The 26300-nt window shown below is 44.4% G+C and overlaps 1 protein-coding gene across 1 annotated transcript in view; it reads left to right on the forward strand.

The window, feature by feature from the left end:
* The first annotated feature begins 6164 nt into the window (after positions 1–6164).
* DCTN4 (dynactin subunit 4) overlaps positions 6165–26300 on the forward strand; it is a 54084-nt gene continuing 33948 nt past the window's right edge. Inside the window, exon 1 of the mRNA XM_085882681.1 lies at positions 6165–6188. The gene's annotated coding sequence lies outside the window, so the exon portion shown is untranslated. The remainder of the gene's footprint in view (positions 6189–26300) is intronic.

The following is a 26300-nucleotide window of genomic DNA, read 5'->3' on the forward strand; positions in this document are numbered from 1 at the left end:
CACTCTTTTACAGCCCCTCCCTTTCTCCAAAAAACAAATTCACTGAATGTGGATGAGCCAAGCTGAAATTTTGCACCAAGAAAGTGAGTATAAATAATAATTATCTGTTGTTTCCTTTTGAAACTCCCTCAAATAGGGTGAAATTGACATCACGTGCTGTGACCCTGACATGGCCGGGCAACTGTAATAACCAGTGAGTTGTAAATGACACCGCAAGTGGGCAGAAATCATAGCTTTCCAGAGGCTGTTCAAATTTCTGCGAACAAGACACTCCTCCAGTGCAAGACACAAAAGTGTGTGTGTGTGTGTGTGTGTGTGTGTGTGTGTGTGTGTGTGTGTGTGTGTGTGTGTGTGTGTGTGTGTGTGTGTGTGTGTGTGTGTGTGTGTGTGTGTGTGTTAAAAATACTTTTTCTGATATCTGGTGATTAGAACTCAGGTCAGGTAGGTATGGGAGCATGCACTGGAGCGCGTATCACTGCGTCCACTTTCTGCCTGTCCTCCAGGGGCCTCCGTCTGGCCATACCCCGGGCAGATGCCTGGCCCATCCCCATCTCCTTGAGATGCTGATCAAACCTGCTGCAGCCATGAGGAACGTGGTCAGCCCATTGGCCTCCTCCACTCACGAGGCTCCCTCGCTGAAAGAATTTGGTGAGCAGGATCAGCATCAGGAAAACGAGCCACATGTCCATACAGCCGCAGCTGGCATTCACGGATTATGCAGGTAACAAATCTCATTTGAGTCTCTCTCAGCAACCGCTCATTTGACACAAAGTCCGACTAGCAATAGCCAAAGATTCTCCGAAGAGACCTGGTACCAAAGGAATGAAGTCTCCATCTCAGATCCCTGGTCAGAGTCCAAGTCTCACATCTATAGAGCTCACATCAAGTCTCGCATCAACACTGGAAGCACCAAGTACCTGAAGACTCAGACTTTCGTCTTCCCGCACAGGTACTGGCAGCACCACACCCCATGATCCAGTGAATACATGACTCCCCAGAGCTGACCCAGACATCTGTTTCCCTCTGGCTGAGCCTGGTGTTGGCTCAGTGGTTAGGGTGGCGGCTTGGGATCCTCGGGTCCTGAGTTCAAGCCCCATCGGTCGCTGAATTAATACACCAGGGGGTTGACTCAGCCTGTCATCCTTCCGAGGTCGGCAAAATGAGTACCAGTACCAGTGTGTGTACTGGTAGAAGGGCACTGCATCAGCGACACTGTCGCGCTTCAAGAAATGATAGCTACCTCGGCAGCTAAGCTGCCATACGACCACCACCACCTCTGGCTCACAACTAGCAGAGACATGAATATCACTGCCAAGGTCAGTGAATCTATCTTTGACCTTAATATCCTCACCATAAACAGGTACAGACAGGATAGCAGCATCCAAGATGTCATTGAAAGCCTGGGTTTTTTTGACCCAGGAAACCCATAATCCCGGCGTCTGTGACTCCTCACTCAGCACCTTGAGGGCCCCCGGAGAGGATATCCAGTCTCCGCAAAGATGACTGCATCATCTGTGAAATCAAGGTCAGAGATCTTTACATTCCCAAATGATGCACCGCAGCTTAATCTCTCCGACATCCTCCCCAGAAACCAGTCCACACAAGTGCTGAAAAGTGTCGGGGCCAGTACACACCCCTGATGAACTCCAGTTTCAACTGGAAATAAGTCAGAGATGGTATCATCACATCTCACAGCACTCTCAGTACCAGAGTAGAGTTCAGACATCAGATAGATCAGTTTTGGTGGCACCCCACGAAGACCAAGAATCCTCCAGAGGGCATGCCGATTCACTGAATCAAACGCTTCACAGAGATCAATATAGGATGCAAGCAGTCCTTGATGAAACTCTGATCTGTATTCAGTGAGGACCCGAAGAACAAGGATACGGTCAATCGTTGACCTCTTTGTTGTAAAGCCTGACTGCTCTGGATGCTGGTGCTCAAGCAGATGGTGGCGAACACTATGCAGAATTATCCAATCAGAGACCTTGCCCGGCAGTGAGAGTAGCGTTACTCCTTGGTAGTTGTTGCAGTCTTGGCAATCACCCTTCCATTTCCAGAGAGGGACAGCAAGGCCCCTCTTCCAGTCAGTTGGGTTGATGACTGTGTTCCAGGCAGAGCACAGAACTGCATTCAATGACACGAGTACAGCATTTCCACCAGCCTTGAGAAGTTCAGCATGGATGCCACAGATCCCAGGAGCTTCATGCCATTTCAACAGGTTCACCGCAGCCTGCGTTTCCACAAACGAAGGTGGACCACAGTTAATTGGAGCATCAGCAATTGGTATAGCAACACCCCCGACATCCAACTCGACAGCTGCTGGATCAGCCTGGTACAGCCGCTCAAAGTAACCGGCCCAGCGAGCCTTCACTTCGTACTCCTCTGTCAAGAGCCTACCACCCACTGCTCTAACTTCAGTACACTGAGTGATGGGCTTGGAGGAATGCAATGCATGAATTCCCCTGTAAGCAGGACGAGAATCACTTCACCACAGGTGATGCTCTACCCCCTCACATAGTTCTCACACATAGGTCCTTGTCCACCCTTAGTGAACGTACAGTTTTATGCCTCAGCTCCCAGAACAGCTCAGCTCTGCCATTCAGCCTGGGCCTGTGACTGTTCAATGGTATCCAGTGTCCCTTGAGAGACAAAATTCTTCTTCGTCCTTTGAGTTCCAAGACATCCACCGGCAAAATCAAGGACATTGGTCCTGAAGGCACTGCACAACTCTTCAGGATTCTCCAAAGCACCCAGACCCCCCAAATCTCCACTCGGCCTGTTTTCAAACTCCTCAGCTACCCTCTCATCCTTGAGAATGCCAATGTCCAGCCGAGGCTGGGATTGTACCATTATCCTGGATTGAAGCTGAAACTTCAGAGTTGCTACAGCAAATCTGTCGTCGGTATTGAGGAACTGAGCACTCCGGTAGACCCTGCAGTTCTGGATCATCTTCCAGCGACCATCAATGAGCACATGGTCAGTCTCCTTTGCCACACCACCAGCGTTAGAATACGATGTCCAGCGATGAACCTGTGGGTGCTGAAACCATGGACCAGCCACCCTAAGTCCATGACTTCTTGCAAAGTGAAAGAACTTAGTGAAATTCTGGTTCACTGTTGCAGACCCATGGGGACAAACACACATCTCATAACCATCCCTATCAGTTCCAGTCGATGCATTGAAATCCCCCAAGACAAGAAGAGTATCTCGACTGAGGCACTGATGAACCACAGACTTGAGTACGGCATAGAATTCGTCCTTCTCTTTGACATCACTCACCTCAGTCGGAGCATATACAGAGACCAGGGAAATGACACCCAAAGAGTGATGAATCCTTCCTCTCATAAAATGCTCGTTGATCAGTGTTACCTCAATTATCATTGGAGTCAGCTTCTTGGACACAGCTTCAGCAACTCCTTGGGCATGGTAACCATCAGAGCGACCAGACCAATAGTAGGTGTAACCACCCACCATGATCTCACCGCAATCCGGTTTCCGCACCTCAGAGAGAGCTGCAATACCAATGTCCAAATGCTTCAGCTCAGATGATAACAGAGACAGGTGATCATCCTCTCTTAGGGATAGGACATTCCAGGCACTCACTGAAAGGGACCGCCTCAGGCTAACCCAAGGAGACCGCCGTTTGGTGGCCGACACCTCGGCACCACACCGACACACTCTCCCGCAATCTGACCTGGGAAGGTGACCCTGTGGTTTCCCTCCTATCATCAAAAATTGTGGGTCCCAAAGGCTTTGCCCTGATCCCGTCATCCGGTGAGCTGCTTTTTAATGGGAAACTGCACAGGAGGTACTCCCACAGAGTGGGTTTTCAGATTTTTAAAATGCTTTTGGTATGTTTTGCGGAATGAAGGGTTTTACAGTGGCCGGAGTGCAAATCCTGCCACCAACCTCCTTATAAAAAGTAACCCAAATGCAGGAGGACGTCTGCAGACACAGCTGGGCACTAGATGTGTGTGGCCGTTTGCTCACAAGGAACTCCTCTGTCCTTTGACGGGTTTTGTTCTTCATCCTGCTGGGTGTCCCTATACTAGTTTGAGTTTGTTATTTCCTAGTTAGAGATTATAACTTGGTAGATGCTAAAAAGCAAAAACCTCGACATATCTTCAACTGGTACAAATCTTTCGTCCCTATAACATTTTTAGTGTGACCCGATGGTGCAGACGTTAGTGTGGGTTTGATTTCCTACTCGACTATAAAGCGTCAGGTTGGTGCTTCACAGGCAGTTTGTTGCATCACCAAGTGTGCCATCCCTCGGATGGATGTCCCTTCTGCTAGCATTAGTTGATGGATGTTAAAGATTCCATGGTGTCTGTTTTGAAGAGTTGGGTGAGTTATCGGCGGTACCCTGAACAAAATAAATTTCTGTCCAAATGAGCTCCATTCAAACGTGAGGGCTGACCATATGCTCCGTAAAAGGCCTGGCCTTAAAGCTTTCCCTGATCGATCCCACAAGAAGGTGGGTATACGTGGAGCCATTAAAGGAGTACTGGCAGTATTGTTGTTCAAAGAACATTTTGAACACACCCACACAGAGACCGTCTGTCAGCACACATTGGTTTACCCTTTATGAAGCAAACCGTTGGATTTTTTTTTCTGTTTTTTTAACATTCGCAAGCGAACATTAACATGTGCCCTTGCACGATAGATGGAACACTTTCACTATGCCAACAGTTCACCTTATTTGGCTAAAATAGGACTCTGCCAAATTGAGCCCGAATCGTAGCATTGTGTTATTCCGAGATTCCAGCCAGGTTATTCCCAGATTGGAATCCAAGAAAGGAGGAGTCTCAATATTGGCCACACATTTGATGTCTATTAATAGTGTTTTATGCATTTGGCTTTCTGCAATACGGTGATGGCTTCTCAAGGGAAAGCATGACAAACAAGCACGCAATACAATTATGTCATGGTGTGATTCTGGGCCAGATAACTGGTGATGTCGTTTTTTTTGTATACATGAACGAGGCTCGTGGAAGAACTGGAGCAGAATGGAAGAGAGCAAAATAAAAAGAGGGAAGCCCAACAGCAGAGTCGACGTGAGAGTGAGATCAAGGTGGGGGGGAGGGGGGAGAAGGACACATGAGGGTGAACAAGCTGCATACCAGCTGAAACAACAAAGAGAGGAAAGCGGGATGAAACAGAAAAGGAACAAACTAACCGACAACTAACCAACGAAATATGGATGCGGATGACCTGATGTGGTGGGGGTGCACTGCTATCTTAAAGCCCTGGAGGGAATTAAGAATGGGACTGAGTAAGTGCGAAGCTAATGGTGACATATCTTTCTTCACACGATGTGCAGCAGCGTCAAACAAATATTTTAAAAGAAATGATAATTGAGTTCATAATATCATCAGACTGACAAGATGGCCTTGAGGTAGCCGATGCATACTCACCTCTAAGCTTTCTTGCCTGGGTTCGAATCCTGACCAAGCTAAAAACTGTCATATCGGTGATTCATCAATGTGTGTGCTGTTTCTGGGATGGATGTTAAACTGGCATCCCATCGACCGGAATCCATTGGTGGATGTTGAAGATCCCACGGTTTTGTTCACAAGAGGAGGCGAGCTATTGTCGGCACCATGGACAAATTTTTGCCATGACCAGCAGAGGGCATTGCATCACTGGTACAGCCATGCCCTCAGCTCATGATGTGACCCCACGTCCACAGACCACAGCCTTGTGCTGCAGATGAACGAAGAAGAATATTATATCAGTTATCATTTGCCTAAAATTTTCAAAACCACGAAGTTGACACACTGCCACCTTAAGAAGCGAAGAAACCGATTTCTTGAACAAATGCAACCTGAAGCTTCATTGCTTTTCTATCTCAAATGGTCACAATGCCATAGATCCTGAACATGTGGAAACAGCATCAGGCTATAAACAGAGATGTCAACAAGTCACTTGAGCCAGGTCTCAATGACGTCACTGCAGGATTGTTTCAACTCTTACTTTTGTTTTGTATACACTGTCGAAGCTCATATGACAGCTAACACACAGAATGTATGACAAGGGGAGCAGGAGACAAGAGGGAAGGGAAAAACAGTGGGGAACAGAGACATGAGGAGATCTGTGGAAGGGAGAGGAATGGGGTGCGGTACACAGAGTAAACAAGACGGACACTACAGGGACTTTCAGGAAAGAAAGCAGGGAATTTGAAGGTGAGTTTGGGGTGGATTAGTGGGGGTAGAAAAGATCGTGGTTTTGGATGGAGGAAGATAAGAGATGGTGGTGAACAGCTGTTTTGAGCACCTGGAGGGAAGAGTGGAATTAAAGGGAAGAGTGGAATTAAAGAGAGAGTGGGAGTTTGTTCCAAAGGCAGGAATGAAAGAGTGAATGTGACCAGTGATTCTTGATTTTGGTAGTTTTACCGGAAGAGGGTTTCTGGTGAATATTGAGCGCCCTGCAAAAATATGGGGGGGGGTATCTCAGACAGAACGGGGGGAGGGGGGCGAGGTCGGAGAGGAGACAGTGGAAGATAGAAAGACCACCGACCTGCCTGTGGTGAGAGTGAGAGACCCAAAGACTCAGCCTCATCACGGGAGATGCCAATGATCCGAAATGCCTTGGTTTCCACAGCGAGAAGTCGAGAAAGGTGAGAGGCAGGAGCACCAGCCCAGAGGGGAGAGCAGTCTTCCATCAGGCTGTGGACGAAAGCTTTGTATGTGGTCAGGAGCTCAGGTGTCAGAGCGACCATACCAATAGTAGGTGAAACCACCCGCCATGATGTCGCCACGATCTGGTGTCCGAACCTCAGAGAGTGCTGCAATACTGATGTCCAAACCCTTGAGCTCAGATGATAACAGAGACAGGTGATCATCCTCTCTTTGGGATAGGATATTTCAGGCACCCACCCGAAGGGACCGCCTCAGGTTAACCCAAGGAGACCGCCGTCTGATGGACGACACCTCAGCACCACCTCGACACACATCACCTCAATCTGACCCGGGAAGGTTACCCCGTGGTTTTCCTCCTGTCATCAAAGATTGGGTGTCCCAAATGCTTTGCCCCAATCCCGTCATCTGGTGAGCTGCCCTGCGGAGAGCAGCTGCACAGGAGATACTCCCACAGAGTGGGTTTTCAGATTTCTTTGTGGTACGTTTTGCGGAATGAAGGGTTTTACAGTGGCCCAAGTGCAAATCCTGCCACCAACCTACAAAAAAGTAACCCAACTGCAGGAGGTTGTCCGCAGATACAGTTGGGCACTACATATATATGGATGGGCATTGGTTCACTAGTAGCTCCTCCATCCTTTGACTCTCATATCCTCTTCTTCACGGGATCCTCTCTTATGCTCTTCCTGTCAATGCTGGTGTGCCCCAAGGCAGTGGCTTGGGCCCAGTCTTGTTCCTCATCTTCATCAATGATCTTTGAATCCATGTAAAATCCTGCCTATCTCTTTGCTGATGATTACACCCTCTGCCATATCATTTCTTATCCTTCAGACAGGCAGGCAGCAGCATCTTCCCTATCTGCACACCTTGATAGAATTATGAGCTTGTCCAACACCTGAATATATCTTTCATCAACCTTGACAAGTCCCACACAATCACCCTGTCTCTCCGAAAGGACCATCTGGCAAACTGCCCCATTTACTTCCCAAATATAGCAAGCCACCCCATTTATATCACACAAACTTTTGGGCCTCACCATCAGCCATGATATTTTTTGGGCAGACCATATTTCCAAGATGGCCTCCAAAGCCAGCCACCAACTGGGCATCCGATCCATCATCCTGCAAGGTCTTTCCTCGGCCAGTCTGAACTTTTGACAACCTACAAGGCCTCCATTCACAACTTGATGGAGTACTGCTCTCCCCTTTGGTATGCCATCCTTGCCTCATACCTTCAGCCCTTCTTGATGTCGTTTAAAGCAAGGTCCTCCAAATCATGAGGATCTCCCACGCGAAAGCTGAGTGTCCAGGCCTGTTGTTTTTGCATGGCAGACAGATTGGTGGCCTCTCTGTATTATACTGCCTACTTTTTGGTCTTGCACCCTCTGCCCTTTCTTGGCTCTGTCCCTCCCAGATTTCTGCAGGGCACACATGGACTACCAGTAACCCGATTGGTTCACGAAATAATATTTTCACGAAAAAAATAAGTGACCACTATATTCGTTATTGTTGTGTCTGTCTGTCTGTCTGTCTGTCTGTCTATCTGTCCCGAGCATAGCTCTGTGGATTTTGATCCGATCCTGATAAAATCTTGATGGGAGGTTTATATCATGATCTCGTTGTGTTTTCCTGAAAATGGGCGTGGTGCGCCCATTATGGGCGGAGCCACGCCCAAAAAACATGTGTTTTTAGGGGGTAGCCAATTTCAATTTGCATCTTCTCCTTGGGGGTTTGTCGAATCTGACAGGGGTTTTGGTATTTTGGTTAGCCCAATGGCACCTGCATAGCCCCACAGAGCTCGATTTTTCATTTTCGTCCCAAGGTCAAGGTCATAAGGTCACAAGGTCACGAACTTAGAAAATTGCGAATTTTGACATAAAAATCCATCTTCTCCGAGGGGTTTGTCGAATCTGGCAGGGGTTTCGGTATTTGGTTAGCCCAATGGCGCCTGCATAGCCCCACAGAGCTCGATTTTTCATTTTCGTCCCATGGTCAAGGTCACAAGGTCACGAACTTAGAAAATTGTGAATTTTGACATAAAAATCATACGACCGCCCAAACTTTGAGAGCGAGGATGAAAAGATTTTTTATGCATAATCTTGAGGTCAATTCCCACCTAAAGTCTTGAAACCATTTTGCTCAATCTCGAACACCTTGCCCGTGGTGCCCCCTTGAAGTTTGTTTTTACGCTGATTTCATCAAAGTATGGATAATCCGAGGAGTGCGAAATGCAATATAGCCTATATGACGTTATATTGTTCCTGGAATGTTCCAGAGGAAGTTTTGCACCAAAGGTCATAATCCTTCACCTTTGACCTTTGACCTTTAAAGTTCACAAAGGTCAAATTTTCAGAGTTGTTGGAATCGATCCGGGTTTTCGACCTTCTTCGACGACCTAACTCCAATAAGGTATGGCACGTATCCTGTTTCCTTATTTTAATGTCCACAACATTGTTTTGTGACCTTTAAAGGTTATGCAAAGGTCAAATTTTGAAAGTTATTGAACGAAACCGGGTTTTACACATTTTGCAGCTCATAACCTGCCACTCGTACCACATCATGTTGATCATTTTTATAACTTGGTCAAACATTATCACATTGTCTCATCCTTGACTTCTGAAACAATCTACATCGTCAAATACCGCTCGTGAACCATCGTCGTCTTCAGACTTGTTCTTGTTAAACTCTCAAAATTGTGATTTTTTTTCCTTCTCTTCCTCACCTCTTTTCGTTTGTTAGTAGTTCGTTGTTTTGTCCTTCTCTTCCTCACCTCTTTTCGTTTGTTAGTAGTTCGTTGTTTTGTCCTTCTCTTCCTCACCTCTTTTCGTTTGTTAGTAGTTCGTTGTTTTGTCCTTCTCTTCCTCACCTCTTTTCGTTTGTTAGTAGTTCGTTGTTTTGTCCTTCTCTTCCTCACCTCTTTTCGTTTGTTAGTAGTTTTTTGTTTTCTTCCTTTTCTGTTTCATCCCGACCTTCCCCTTCCTCTTCTTTCTGTTTCATTCAGCTTGTTCACACCCACATGTGCTTCTCCCTCTTTCTTTGATCTCGCTCTCACTTCTACTCTGCTCTTGGTGTTTTCCTCTTTCCATTTTGTTACTTTCCATTCTGCTTTTGCTCTTCCACAAGCCTAGATCATCTATACTAAAAAAAATAACTGAAGGCTGTTTCGTATAATTTCTCTAAAGCTTGAGAACCAAGTTGCTCATCTGTTAAGAAAGAACTGAAGAGTGGGAAATATTTCCTGTTTGTTTTTCTTGTTGAGGAATGATAACACACAGGGTTCCATCAACAAGAAAGGGGGGTTATTACCAATGAGGAAAGGGCTCGGGGGTTGAAAGAAAAACGTGGCTGCACAACGGCAGTCACAAATAGCAACAAATGAAGAATAAATTAAACAATGTGCCCCCAAAACAATGACAGCCTTAACAACCAACTTTGTTCACTCACTCGGGGAACACAGGACAGAGAGAGAAGAATGCAGATAGAGTGAGAGAGAAACCTGCTCCACATGTGAAGCTCACACACGCCGTGTGCATCTTGGTTTGGGTGTGCATGGACTGCTCCGGGGAGGGGGGGGGGTCCTTGCCACGCTTTGTGTAGTCCCCCAGTTACATTGTACAGTGTGCCCAGTGGCTGCCAAAAAAAATGTGGGATTTTTTGTGGGAAAATGTGGGATTTCAAAATTTGAATGCAGTTAAAGCTATCAAACTAATTAGGGTGCTCAGATTGGATGGTATCAACATTATAAGCAGTAAACATCCTCTATCCACCTATTTCATTTAAAAAATATACATAATAACTACTACATGAAGCAATATAGTGTCTGTATGGTTACATCATCTTACTTAGTACATGTATAGCCTATGGATCATGTATACCTCATGATTAGGTTAGCATTGATGAAAGCCTTTATACTATTGTACATGTTTCAGTATATAACAGTATATGTAATCTTAATTAAAATGCACAAATTCAGGAGTGTACACGATGCAAATATAACACATTAATATTGGACTTTCAAAACACTTTAGTTTTTTTTAATTTAAGACGTTATAACTCAAACTGGTTACATTCTAGAGTACAACTATCAGTGCCAAGTGGGCTTTAGAACATAGAATATAAACAGTATTACTATTATGGAGAAAAAAAACATAAAATCATTTCCCTAGCATTGAATTATAAATAACATGTGAAAATAAATCTGTCTTACTTCGGTGAGGGCTTTAATGCTACAAAGTGAAAATAGCCCTATTCATATGCAAAAGAACATAATAGATAAATGTGATACCATACATGATGCCAGGTTCAATGGCTGAACAAAGCAGTCATCATAGCACCCATGAAAAAAAACTTTATTACAATGAAACTTATTTACATGGTTTATGATTTAACAGATTAACTCCTTCAAACATATAATACATTAGGACTGTTTCCATTTATTTCCCATCACCACTAACACCATCACCCTGACCTGAGAGGCAGATCACACTGATCACCCACATTACAATTTTCTTTTTCTGCACTGAGACAGTTTTTTTTCCAATTTTTCCAAGCTGGAATTGGTTTGTGATAGCTTATTATGTCCTGATTCAAGGAGGACCTGAGCTGCACAAATTTCTACCATTCTTTGAGATTTTGATGCCAGAGCTTTCTTCAGATGCTCATTCGCTTCAGCCACAAGTTTATCAGCTGTTTTCAGGTCGAGTTGAAGTCTGTCCTGTTCCCTGAGTTTTTTTCTCCTCAGTCTTTTGGAGCTCCATCTGATCCTTTGCTTTTTGCTGCTCTTTTTCTTCAGCTTCTTTTTTTAGCTTCTGTTTCTCCATCTCCTGTTTTGCATCTCTATCTGCTTTGTATTTCCTATGTGCTTGGCGCACACTCTCCAGCATCAATTTGGTAACTGGAACTTGGCATGCTTCACCCTTTCCATTATGGGTCACTGCATCTTTTATGGTTCTCAAACCATTAACAGCATTTTCACTCAGATGGGTTCTCTGTGAAGTGACTGTATATTTGTTCAGTGAAAAACCCCTTTCAACATCAGCCTGTCCATGCGATATGGCCAAAACAACTTTCACAAACTGTCCAAGAATGGGGTACTTCTCTTTGCCAGTAGAGGTCTTCACATCCAACACTCTGGCCCAATATCTATCAACTCTCTGATATGAGCCTCCTTCCTCCATGAACCAGGATTCATTGATTTCATTCTCAGCCTAGTAAAGCATCCATTCATCATCAATTTGATCTATGTCTTTATCAGAAAAGATATGAGGAAATTTCTGGGCAGCTGCTTTGATAGAATCCATTGATTTCTCCTGCTGTCTCATTAGTGGATGTAAGAAACGTAATCGCCTCAGCAAAGAATTGTCCAGTGGAAGGCGATTAATCAAATGCTTTGCTACAGCAGCATATGCATCTTTGACATCTGAGAAGAAACCAACTTTATCCAATGGAGTGATGTTCTTCTTTGGCAGAAGCTGTCTTGTTGATTCACCAATGGCAATGCGGTCATTGGATAACATCAGGTCCTTCTTCATAATGTCAGTATCAAGCAAATCTTGGCCTTCTTTGTCTTTTATGACTTCACATTTCAGAAATTTCTTAAGTATGTTCTTCAAGAGATCTGAGAGCTCTGAATAAAGGAGGTGTATGAGTGGCTCTTGAGACTGGAAAAGAGTGAGGAACCCATTAAATGCACTGGTAAAGTACTGCAAGAAGTGCAATCTGAGCAGGGTCAGGTCACACAGCTGTTTTCTAACGTCTTTGTATCCCTGACTGGAGATAAGCAGCTTCACATTTTCTTTTAGGAGGAAGACAGTGAAGTACTCAACCAAACTTTTCCATTGCTCTATCACTCTTTCCAATATAGGGCCAATGCTCAACCATCGATTGCTAACGTAGCGTAGAAGAACATGGTTCTCCACTTCCATCAAAGCTTGAATTTGGGAGTAGTCCTCTTTACGTGATGCCGTTTGATGGAAGAACTTGAATAGCTGATCAAGAAAACTGTCTATGCCCCACGATTCTAGAACACCATTGCTTTTCCAAATGCATTGTGTACTGTGTGTATGTTGCATGATCCTACAACAACAATGGGAACCTGCAGCCTTGCAGTCTGCATCCATTTTTTCCCATAATGCTTTGTTTACATTACGTCTATCCATTCCCAGCATAATCATGTTTTATTTAAATCAAGACCATCTTCTTCCAATGCATCTGAAAGGGTGTCCCTCAGAATTTGAGCTGTTGCATGACCCAACATCTTTGACTTCAGGTAGCGTGTGTCAATCAATCCATCATTCCAAAAACGAATATGAATATCTAGTTGCTTTTTCATCTGGTCATTCGTAGTTTCATCTAACAAGATGGCATAAAATGTAGAAGTGTTCCTAATCTTTGTAACAAGATCTTCATGAAAGAAAGAACCAAGTCCATGTGAGACTATTTACGAGACATTACTACAGTTAAGTTTCACATCCCTTGCAACATCACTGTCGGCGAACATTTCTTGAAATGTTTCAGCTATCTTATCACATGATCTGAAAGATAAATTGTCTTGTACAACTTTCATGACCCATATAGCTTCTGCTTTTGTAACTTTGTCCTGGTGTGAAAGAGTCCATTTTTGGGATGCTCCAGAGGTTGATGCTTGTGACAAATATACCCCACCTGACCCAATTTTCAGCTTTGACTGTCCAGATGCAATTGCAGTTTTAGCCACTCTAATATGCTTTGTTCCTTCAGCATGTTTTTGCAGTTTATAAACACCACCATTGCTAATATCAATGTCTTTCTTGCATAACGCACAATGAGCTTCCTGGTCTGATTTCTTTTGTACCCACTGGCTAAGCACATGCCCATTATTGTCCACACTATTCATCCAATTTTCATTAAATTTTGTTGTATGTCGTGTCATTTTGATGAATTAATAATATGTTCTCTTGCTTGTAAAACAGATTCTACAGCTACACCTGTAAGCAGGAAAGCAAATAGGTTAAGGAATTGTATATACATGTATATGCCAAGCAACAATCCAACATACATGTATCATGAAAGGGAAAAAAACACCTTATATGCAAGTTAAATTGTTGTGAATGTTAACATTACATGTACCAGCATTACCAGTATTCCAAATAAGTACCTCAAATGGTACATCTTTTAATAGCCATTTATAAACACGCAATCAAAATATGGTGTTGTCTTACACTTTCAGCATTAAAAAACCATCACAGACACAGTGAACATGATGATGAAGATAAATGTGTTATTTTATAATAACCATGATATCCATCAATTATTTATATTTATTACCACAGCAGAAAGATTGAAAGTGCATTAAATGACACCTAAAAAAATGCTCCAGAGGCCAGGGGTGCAAAACCCTATCAGATTTTTGGGCTTAACAATGCTAAAAAAAATCCGCTGTAGCCATTACAATTTTTAAAGATCTGACAAAAATGTGGGAAATGTGGGATTTTTAAAAAAATGTGGGACACATTTTGGGAAATGTGGGACCACTGGGCACCCTGATTGTACCAACAGCACTTGTACCACTGAGCTGAACCATGAACCACAACGCATCACAAAAATACACAGGACCAGGCAGGAACCACAAAGCAGGCAGGAACTGAGAAGCAGCAGCCAACCACATGAACAACCACCAATACGGTGCCCGTGCCTTTTTAATGACTTGTGGAGCGTATTAGACCATTGGTGGTCGACATGCCAGAAGGACGATGATTTATGGGCTGCGCTGATTGGTTGGCAAACCAGGAAAATTCGACACCAAGGAGAGTCTGAATGACTTGAGCCTGCTCGATGTCCATACCAGTGAGTCATGACATCTAGCCCACTTTTCTGTCGTCATCGTGGGGCAGAATGTACTGAGGGACTGTGAACTTGAGACGACAGGACAGATAACAGGGGAAGGTGCAATAATGTTGGGTGGGTGAAAGGCAGGGGCAGAGATACAGACAATTGGGTGGGGAGGGGGAGGGGGAGGGGGTGGTGAGATCTTTCTAAACACTTGCTCAACACATTGCAGGAATTGCATCACACTGATTCCAACATGTTCTATGAAATAACTATTCTAATTTATCCCCCATTTTACCACCAAGATCAGATCCCAAACAGTGTTTTACGGCAGTCACACCGGCCAAATGTCCAAGATGCTCCAAACCTGATTATGGGCCTTGCTTCCCTGGTTCAATTGGAAGGCCAAGCGGCCGATGGAACCCGAGCAAGGTTCTTCAGCTGGTGAGGAGGTGAATTTCCTCATAATGTTGAGTGCTCCAAAACCAAAACGTCCTCCAAAAAGATTTATAGTGAGTCTGCTATTCAAAATCAGCAATCAACACCATCGAAATAACAAGAGACCCAGTGAATTTAAAATGTGTATTAAAACTGGGATGGCAGTGAAAAGGATTATGGGCAATTTATATGATCTTTAACAATTATATAAAGCCCAAATTCATGCCGCGGGAATTCATACAGACAGCAACGTTAATTATCTATCATCAAGACCTCAAGCATCTGACAGAAGACACTGGAAAGTGGCATGGGAAAAGGAATACCAGCCATGACCCAGGCATGAGTCATGTGGTCCAACTGCTGTCGTTTAGCTGGCCAGCCCCGATTCCACCAACTGAGCCACACAGTGCTGTAGGAGGCGAAGGCATGGCACAGCAAAGTGCACGATCCACCCCTCCGCATCATGTCGACCCACTTCTCAAGGACCTCCCACTCTCCAGCGGAAGACAAGTGGACACCTACAGCTCCATCACAAATGACGATGAGGAACTCCTCAAGGAACTCACCGAGGAACTGGCCTTGCACTGCCCTGAAACGAGGAACTCAAACCAAACAAACTCAGGGCGACCTTTTTATTCACTGTCCATTGTCCCATCCAATTACAGTTTGCTTGGTGCCGATTAGTACATGGCATTGGTCCCACCCCACACACTTGTGCTAAAACATGAATTAAGAGAAATAACTGTTCTAATCTATAAATTTTTATCCCCTCAGTCATTTCTGAAAGAAAAGGTCTTTACAATTGGACTTCCACAGACAATGAGCCTTCATCGGAGCAACATAATTTTTCAGGTATTTATCCCATAAGTGAAGTAAGGCCTAAAGGCCCGGTCACACCTTGACGTTTTAGCCAACGTATGCCGATTTTTGAATTTTTTTTCTAAAACGCTGGCACACGTTGAATACGTTATGGGTAAGTTTTGATAACATTGAGAGCACGCTGAAAAACACTGCCATACGTCGTTGTACGTTGGCTTTAAACGTTGTACTTTTTGGTTGTCCTCAAATTTTTTCATGCTTGAAATTTCACGACGTATGCCGGCGTATGACTCACACGTTCCGCTACGCTGGCCACAAGTTGTATGCACGGTCTGCGATCGTTGACAGACGTCAACACATGCTACTTGTAAGTCAATCATAAGTTGAGACACGCCGAGGTAATGTTTAGCGTACCCGAAACTTATTTCTAACCTATGATTAACGTGTTGTTGGCACGTTACGCGATCGTTGCCACACGTCGACAGACGTTACTTTTAAGTTACTCATAGGCTGAAAGACGTCGGTATAATGGATCGTTCTTGCGTCAGCGTCCACGGCCACGGCCAGGACACTTATTTGCAGCATTCTTCAAACTTTTCTTCGGCATGACGAGGATGTTCACACTTCGATGTCTATCTTGGCTATGATTCCAATTGTCCATCGGCAGCGTCTATTTAAAATAGTCGAGTTTGAGCGTTTTAACACGTTCAGAAGAAACGCTTCAAATTTCAAAACCTCAGCGTCAAAAAACAAAGGCGAGTGACAGCAATTTAAATCGTTCATTGTAAACAATGAAAATAGTTGAGTGGTACTGTTTAAAAGTCGTTGAGTGTAAAAAAAAAATCCAATTGTTGGGCGCAAGCATCTACTTTCAATAGTGGAGATGCAGCCATTTAAATCGTTGAGTTTATCATTTAAATCGTTAAATCGTTAAATGCAAGGACGATCCATCATAACCCACACCTTCCCCCTCACACTCACCTACTACTGCCAACATGAACAAACTAATACTACTACTACTACTACTAATACTGATACTGATACTGATACTGTTACTGCTGACATGGACATCGACTCAAAAAGGACTCGAAAACACTGTTGGGTTCCCCTTTTATGAACACCATTTTTATATACCAATTCCCAAAACCGCTGGGAACACGTCTTTATATGGCAGTTGTAAGCTAGAAACACGTTAATTTTTTTTTTTTTGTCGACCTGAAGACGTCATTGGAATACGTCTACATACGTCGATGTGTGTTGGGACTACGTAAAGAATTGGTTCAAAGCACGTCAAACATAAGTTAGAAATAAGTTTCGCGTAAAAAAGACATTACCGCGACGTGTTTCGACTTATGAGTAGCTTATAAGTAGCCTTTGTGGACGTGTGTAAGCGTCCACATATCGTGTGTAAAACTTATCCCCATCGCATGCGGAACGTGTGTCATACGCCGAGTATGTCCAAAAATTTTGAACATGTTTAAAATTTCTTGACGTACTCTACTTACTACGACGTATGATAGCGTACTTTAGCGTTGTACTCACGTATACCAAACTTACTCATACCGTATTTGACGTGCCCCAACGTTTTAGACACATTTTTATTAGGTCGGCATACGCTGGCAAGATCGCCAAGGTGTGACCGCGATGTTGACACTTCCATTTATACGGCAGTTATGATTCGAATCGTTGTGAGTCAGCCTTTTAATAGGCTACGTCACGACATCGTCGGCGATGCGTGCAACGCGCTATGCCTAAGTTAGACTATCGTTGGGCATCGGTTGTGTAGGCCGACAACAGGTTCAGCATTCGTTGGTATAAGTTATCTATAACACAATGAAACGTTCTGTGTCCGTTACCAATGCGTTATACATAAGACCAAGTCGCTATGAATACGTCCGAATCTTTAAAAAAAAACATCAAAAGTTCAACGTAAGCCAGCGTTTTAGATACATTTTAACACGTTGCCATCGCTGGCTAAAATGTCAAGGTGTGACCGGGCCTTTAGATCCAAAGCATGGCTTTATTCAACTGAATGAAGCAGTGCTGAAACAATGGAAACAAAAGCACAACATTACAAAATGGAGGATAAGAGCAAGATGAGTTATAGCCTTGAAACAAGAGATATGGTACAACAAGAAGTCATTGAATGTCGAGTAACAGTTTGTAGAGTAAATGTACCAAATTCACGCCATTCTCCCCATACAGAAATTTCAACTAATTATTTCACAGTTTTAGTTTATTAGGTGGCTGAATAACATGAGTAGATCGATGTAGTATGGGTTCAGCCTCAGGAGACAATTGTTCATTGGTTCTATCAGTTACGACTGGAGTCCGAGCAGGAATTCCGCAGTCCTGTGCAGCAGACAAAAAGTTATCCATAGATATTCCATAGCTCGAAGTTGGTCCGGAGTCCATGTGTTCTGTAGGAGTTGTCACCTGCTTCGTCAAGACCTGGAAAAATCACCTCGTGGTACCAGGTTCCGTATGGACGGACACTGGCGTCCCTACTATCAGGGAGTCGAACATGGGTGTACTCGGACTACGCCTCCAGTAGATCAACTTCGTCGACAAAAGGATCATGCTTTGTTTGGCACACCTGTCTTTTCAGAAGGACCTTGCGGGAAAACGTGATCCAGGAAGGGATGGCATGACCATTGGTCGACCAACGCTGAAACCCGAACATCCTCTCGTGAGGATCCCAGTCGACAGGACGGATCGCACAGAGTGAAGGTCGTCAGAGAGAACAGATTCCCACTGGGAAGTAGAAATTAGTTTTCTGCATTTGAGAGTAAGGGTTACAGCCTTCCAGATAATGCCATTATATCATTTAACCTGGCCATTCCCCTGTGGATTGTCAGGCATAGTACGGCTGTTGGCGATACCGCATCCATGAAGGAAACCTCTAAGATTGCTGTACATGAATGAAGAGCCACAATCAGATTGTATGTATGTAGGCATGCCAAAGATTGAGAACAGTTGGCAAACGCACTGGATAACCATTGGCGGTGCTGACAAGAGAAAACAAAAGGGAACCTGGAGAATTTGTCGACGATGGTAATCAGGTATTTGTTTGGGGTGACTGATAGTAAGGGTCCCTTAAAATCAATGTTGAGCATCTGAAAAGGCTGCGTTGTTTTTATCGACCCTTTTGACCCAAACAAAGTATGACCCTTTTGTCGAAGAATCTTGATTTTCGTTCAGCGCATACTGGGCAAGAAGTGCTCATCTTTTTAACGTCATCCAGTGAGTTGGGAAGGTTGCAACATCGTACAAAATGTGCCATTCTCGTAATACCTGGGCGGTATAGTGAGCCATGGAGCTTGTATAGAGAGTCACGATTAGCAGCGGAGCAGTAGATACGTTAGAGTGCATCTGCAGCAATTGTCCTTACCCGGCCGACAAACGATAGTGTAACAGTAGCATGAAAGTTCAATGCACCACCTTGTGATCTTTTCATTCTTCATTTTTCTGGCCTCTTTGTTATTGAACATGAAGGCAACAGATTTTTGGTCTGTGATCAGCTGAAAATGAAGCCCCAAAAGGTAGTGCCTCCATTTTCGCAAAGCTTCGACAATGGTATATACTTTCTTTTTCCAGAGAAGAGTGGCGCTGCTCAGATTTTGAAAGGGTTCAAGAAAAAAAAAAAAGAGACAAGTCGACATGACTGATTGAGTGTGGCCATGATGGCATGATCAGATGCATCAGTCTCCACTATAAAAGGAGCATCATCATCTATCACCATTATTACAACCGTCTGTATATCTCTTTTGAGAGTTTTGAAGGCTTCAGCAGCAGCAGCTGATAGTGGAAAGCTTTACGTTGCATAAGTGGGTGGATTTTTTTCAGATAATTTGATAATCCATTGTGTTGAGTAAGAGAACATGTTCGTTGAGTTGAGTTCGTTGAGTAAGAGAACATGCCTACTACCCAACGTGGAGATGGCAGATTGTGCGTTAGTGGAAGCTACTGAAGGGGCTAAAGGCATTCACAGTCGGGTCTCATGGAGTTATTGCTGATAGAGTAACCAAGAAGATCGAGGGAGTTAGTCGAAAAGATGCTCTTATCAGTATTGAAGGTCAAGCTTTACTTCTTGGTGGCTTAAAGGAATCTCTCAAGATTGATATCATGCTCTTGTTGGTTCCTGCCGCAAATGGTGACATTGTACACATAGGCAATTATCGTGGATATTTTTACTCGGGTATGATGTATATTATGTGTTGGAAGCTAGCAACACCATTCGTTATGCTGCAGGGGATTCGGGGGAACTGACCCAGTCAATGGTTAGCTTCAAAAGCAGTGTCCTGTGTTTTTTCTTTCCTTCATTGCGATCTTGTGGAAGCCAGGCGCTACGTAGATCTAGTGTGCTGAAGATCTGGTATTTGGAAACTCTTCTGACCATGTCATCATTTTGTGGGAGAGTCCTAGGGTCCTGAGTTCAAATCCTGCTAACCATTGAATTAATACCAGGTGGGGTTGACTCAACCTGTCATCCTTTGGAGGTCAGCAAAATGAGTACCAGCTTGCTGGGATGATTGAGCCATTCCACTATCATGTGTCGGAGTGGCGATCCATCCAGGATTGTGCGCAATAGCCCAGGAGACTGCTTCGGCAGCGCCAATGTTCTTACAGAGTATGGTCCCGATGGATGGTAGGCATCCAAGAGGGTGAATCGGTTAATTGTCTGAGAGTAATCCACAACCAGCCGCTTTTTCTGGTGCTCATTGGTGGTCACGAGTACTTGTGCTTGCCATGGAGACTCGCTGGCCTCTGACTTTCGTCGAACAGCCTCTCGGCATGTATAAACTTGGTATCCGCAGCCGTGTGCTGCTTGGACTTGACGTGGATAGGTCGACAGACAGGCATGAGGATAGAGAACAATGATGGTGGAGGTGCCAAGGGAGTAGCCAGGCTGCATCTCTGAAGGGAGGGTTTATCACCATCAAAGGGAATCTCAACACGAATGTACTGTCTCAAGAAGTTGTGTCCTAATGTCATGTCAGCACACAAGTCCTGGAGGGCAGTGAGTTTCATATTACGGCAAACACAGCCTCCATGCATGAGTTTCACAAGGCAGTATCCTCTACTTTTATGGTTGAGGGTGTTGAGACCATGGAGACAGTTTGAGATTGTAAGTTGTCACAAAATGTTGACTCACAAAACTTTCTGAGCTACCTGTGCCCACAAGTGCAGTGATAATCAGTCCATTGAGTTGTATTTTCAGAAGGGCCTTTGAGAGGCATGCAGGCAATGTTGCAAGTAGTGGCATTGCAGCAGAGGTGAATTTGGAGGCAGATGATTTGCAGACCTTTGCAAAATGACCTTTCATTGAGCGAAGATTGCAGATTGCATCCTTGCTGAGGATATTTATTGTACCCGCAGAAGAAACATTTTGCGGTCACTGCGGTGGATGTTGGTGGTTTGGCCGGTGCATTGGCTGCAGCAGTGGCATCTGAAGTCTCCTGGGTAGCAGTGGATGGCCCACTGTGGGTACTCGCTGCAACAGCCATCGGGATTGAGGGTGCATAATAAGAGTCTGTCTGCTTTTGGGCCATTTCCGGAGCATGGGCCTGGTCAAAGGCAGACAGAAGATCTCGAGTCGTATTCTCCAAGAGTCGCCGGTGGATATGAATGGATTTCAGTCCGTTGATGAAGGAATCTGATTGATTTATCATGGCATTGTGTGGCTGTAACATCACAAAAGTTGCCATCTTTGCTGAGTTGCTTTAGCGCTTGGAAATATTGGTCGAGCATCTCATCAGATTGCTGCCTCTTGAGTGGCGAGGAGGTGTCTTGCAAAAATCTCATTCTTTGGTTTCATGTACAGTGTCTTGAGTAGATCTACAGCAGCTTCATAAGTTTCACTTTATTCGATGTACTCGTATACTGGCATGGCCACATAGTTGACGAGTACCGCTAGTTTGTCAGGAGTATGAGTATCAATAGCTGAGAGAAAGTTTTGAAATGTGTGATGTCAGTGACTCCATTGCTTGGCTGCTGTGCTGGAGTTGGGGTTGGCATCAAATTGTTCGGGTCTGAGGACCTTATAAATCGTTGAAGGTATGCAGCTGATGGTTCACAGTTGCGCACCTGTCAACTCTCACGTTTTTGCCGTGAGACTCACGATTTTCTGTTGAAAGTCACATTCTTGCAATACACTCTCACACTTTTTTAAAAAAATCTCTCGGCGACAAAAAATATTTCTAACATCATTGCATCATGTACGACTGGTTTAACCGATGTTTTCACCTTGAATATCGACTTAAATCCGATTGCTTCACGCAGTTGCACATCCAAAATAAGAGATGGAGTGTGATTGGTCAATTATCGATGACCATCCTGATCCAATGAAATGTCTTGCAACTGGAGGGGTTCATTTTTCACGTGAAATCACCGCAAAAATACTGGGAAATACTATCAATATGCTGAAATAATACTTCTTTATCACAAGGATGATGATTGTTCTAATTGCTGTACAGCATTTGATCTGTTGATGAAAATAAAATTTATGTCTTGTTTGTTCAATTTGTTGGTTCATTTTTTTTAGTCCATGCAGTGGACTAAACAGTAACAACATGACATAAAAACCTATCTTCTGAGTGAAAAAATAATGGATGAATTTGGCACTAGAATGCAGGAAATTGCATCTAAGTCCCCGGGCACAATGGATCGTACGAAATTTTGTCGTGGTAGACCCATAACATATATTTTGTCGTGGCCAGATCTTGCAGCATGCCCGAAATCTATTTCGAGTGGTCACAAGGGCTACGATACATTAAAGATGGTTTGGCGATGGGGACGCGACAGAAAAAAAAGATATGTCGTGGTTATGTCATGGGTGTGTCGCAAGTCAGTCGTGCGACAGTCGTGGGACCATCGTGAGTTGTCGGGCATTGTCGGGGGGCTGTTTTTCATGTGATCAGGTCGTGGCTCACTCGTGGGATGCGCGTGCGACAGTCGTGCAACAGTCTCAAGACTCCTGCGACAGTTGTGCGACAGTCGTAAGATTGACGATAATTTTTTCTTCTGGTACCCACGACAAGATATTTATCACACGACAGTCGCAAGACATAGATACCACAAACACCGTCGAGCAAAAAAGGTGCATGTCCAATTTTGCCTCACGACGGCAAGTCGATGCCACAATGCTCAAAATTTCATAGGACTGTCTTGCGATGACCCCCGATGACCCACGATTTGGCCAAATTTTCTGTCGTGTCTTGGCACAAATGCGTCGTGGGTTCATTGTGACCAAGGCTTAAGACACACCAGAAAGCAAACATTTTCTGGGGGGCATGCCCCCAGACCCCACTAGATTTTTCAGGCGCTTCACGACCTCACTGGGCACATTTTACATTCTCACACCTTTTCATAATTTGGGGTTGACAGGTCTGCAGTTGAATCAGTTGAAGTCAGTAAAGCCTTCGATTTGATGCAAAGCATGGCTTTGTTCGACTGAATGAAGCAGTACTGAAACAAAGGAAACAAAAGCACAATATTACAAAATGGAGGATAGGAGCAGGATGAGTTATAACTTTGAAACAAGAGATGATGGTAAAACAAGCACTCATTCAACGATGAAGGGTTAACGCCCGAAAGGTCAGCTTCTCTTTAATTCCCATGACAGTTGGCATACCTGATCCAGATCGACCCTAACTATCTTCGTCACGAGCAGACTAGTTTGTAGCCCCCGTTTGACCGAGTCCGAAACGGGGGCTTTAATATGGATTTGGTCTTGGTTTTTCGATCCTCGTGGAGGATCTCAGTCTTACTCACGTTGTTGTTCTTCATCTTCTTCTTGTGGAATTTTTTGTTTCACAGCCTACAGTTTTCATCGAAACTTCCTGAAACTTGGCATATATTTGTAAAAATACCCTACGCAGACAGTAACCATCTCCGATTTTGAAAATTCCTCCAAGAAAAAAAGTTATGACGTCAAAATATCTCCGCTAATGGAAATCGCCTAAAAAATTACCTCCGAAACTAGGCAAGCTTTTTGAATTCTGTTTGCGGGAATCGAACAGGGCATAAGCAGAGATGAATCACCGCACATATGATACATCACTATGACGTCATATCAATTTTTATGACGTCATTCCTATTTTTTGACATTTTTTGTTTCGCAACCCAGAGTTTTCATCGGATCTTCGTGAAACCTGCCATGTATTTGCAGAAAGCCCACGCGCAGGCAGTAACCATCTCCGATTTTGGAAATTCTTCCCAGAAAAAAGTTAACGTCATAATATCGCCGCTAATGGAAATCGCCGATACTATTATCTCCGAAACTAGTTTGTTTCACAGCTTACAGTTTTCATCGAAACTTCCTGAAACTTGGCATATATATATATATATATATATATATATATATATATATATATATATATATATATATATATATATATATATATATATATATATATATATATATATGTAAAAATACGCTGCGCAGACAGTAACCATCTCCGATTTTGGAAATTCTTCCTTGAAAAAAGTTGACGTCATAATATCGCCGCGACTGGAAATCGCCTATACCATTATCTCCGGAACTAGACAAGCTGTTTGAATTTTGTTTGCGGGAATCAAGCCGGGCATTATCACAGATAATTTATCACAAAGCTGATACATCACAATGACGTCATATTCGTTTTTATGACGTCATCATTAAGAGGACGAGGATCTTAGCTCATTTGAGCTTGTTGTTTCCGTGTGTGCGTCCGCAACCATATCTCAGACATGTCTGGACTAATTATATTCGCACTTGGCACAAAGACAACACACGATGGTGTGCACATGCACCTTGAAATGAAAGCGAGAGAAGAACCTTCAGAGTTTAGGCTTTATTCCATTTGTTTGGAGCCGCTTCTACGGGCACACCAGGAAATACAAACGCAGCATGGAGTACATAAGCAGTAAGGTACACACGCGCAACTAATCACCGCAAAATAAATCAGTATTATATATCAATCAGTGTTCTCAACATTCAATGAGCACCAAGTGAGCCGGCGACATACAACGGCAATGCCCCAGGGACAAAACCCCCCGACCGAGCCGAACCTCAGCTTTATCTCTTCTGTGCTCGAGCCGGGCATCACGTGATCACACGTCACGACCTTCCATTCACCACATTCTCCCCGCCTTTAAAATGTAACTAGAGGCCCAACTAACGCACCATGATTACTTCAGCGCTACAGGAGTATACATTTCAAGCAGTGCGAACTATCTAATCCACAGAAGCCTACATGCCAAGCAGTGAGGATTATTGTGAGTTGTAGGAGCATGGTAATGAGCATCGATATATTATGTAACGAGCATATAGGAGCATGAGCATCGAGGATGCCGATAATCCCCTTTACAGATTGAGTCGGCGAGGGGGTATTATTCGTCGGCCTCTCCGGGAGTAGATGGCGGTTTCACTTGAGGGAGGCTTCCGATCCTTTTGGTGAGCCTCGACTCGTGCCGGAGATGACTCCCCGATCGCCCCCGGGTGGAACGCGGTAGCTCCGCCGTCTCCCTTCTCGGGTGGAGTCCCTGGGGGAGAAACACCTGGGGAGGGAATGTCAGAGGGAGGAGTGCCAGATGGTGGTGTACCGGCGGGGGGAGTACCTGAGGGAGCCAAATGACGAACCGACACAGTGGTCTCTCTGCCATCCAGGAGCCTGACATGAGCGTATTCTGGATTAGTATCGATGAGTTCGACCCCTTCCACCATGGGTTCATACTTGCTTTGTCATACCGGGCGTTTCATGAACACTGTTCCGGGATGGGTTAGCCAGTCGGGCACCGATTGGCCGTCAACATAACGTCGTTGGTGAGTAAACATTCGGTCGTGAGGAGTTGCATTGGTGGACGTGCAGAGCAGAGAGCGTATGGAATTCAGAGCGTCGGGAAGGGTAACCTCCCACCGCTCGGGCCCCAGTCCTCTTGATTTCAACGCCAGAGTTACGGCTTTCCAAATAACTCCATTATAACGTTCCACCTGACCATTACCCTGTGGGTTGTAACCCGTCGTTCGACTAGTTGCTATGCCGTGCTCTAATAGGAATTGTTTTAGCCCGGCCAACATGAAACACGGCCCTCTGTCTGAATGTATGTACGAAGGTTTCCCAAACATAGCGAAGAGGTCAGACAGACATTTCACGACAGTGCCCGAGGTCATATCCGAGCACGGAAACGCGAAAGGGAACCTTGAATACTCATCAACAACAGTGAATATGTATCTGTTGTCTGTCTCGATGGGCAGGGGCCCTTTGAAGTCAATGTTTAGTCTCTCGAAAGGAGAAGTGGCCTTGATCAGTCTGCCAGATGCCTAACCATAGAATCTGGGTTTTAGTTCAGCACAAACAGGGCATGAAGCATTCATTTGTTTAATATCTTCAATAGAATAGGGCAGGTTCTGTCTGCGTACGAAATGTGCCATTCTGGTTACCCCCGGGTGGCAAAGAGACACATGGAGGTCTTGCAAAGCCCGACTGATTGTCGCCGAACAGTAGACCCGAGAGAAGGTGTCTGCAGCAGAGTTTTCCCTCCCGGGCCGGTAAACAATGTCGTAACTATAGCAAGCTAGGTCTATCCGCCATCTCATAATTTTTTCATTCTTAAT

Source organism: Eptatretus burgeri, chromosome 5, assembly GCF_056783735.1.
Source record: "Eptatretus burgeri isolate ZD-2024b chromosome 5, Ebu_testis_v1, whole genome shotgun sequence".
Taxonomy (NCBI): domain Eukaryota; kingdom Metazoa; phylum Chordata; class Myxini; order Myxiniformes; family Myxinidae; genus Eptatretus; species Eptatretus burgeri.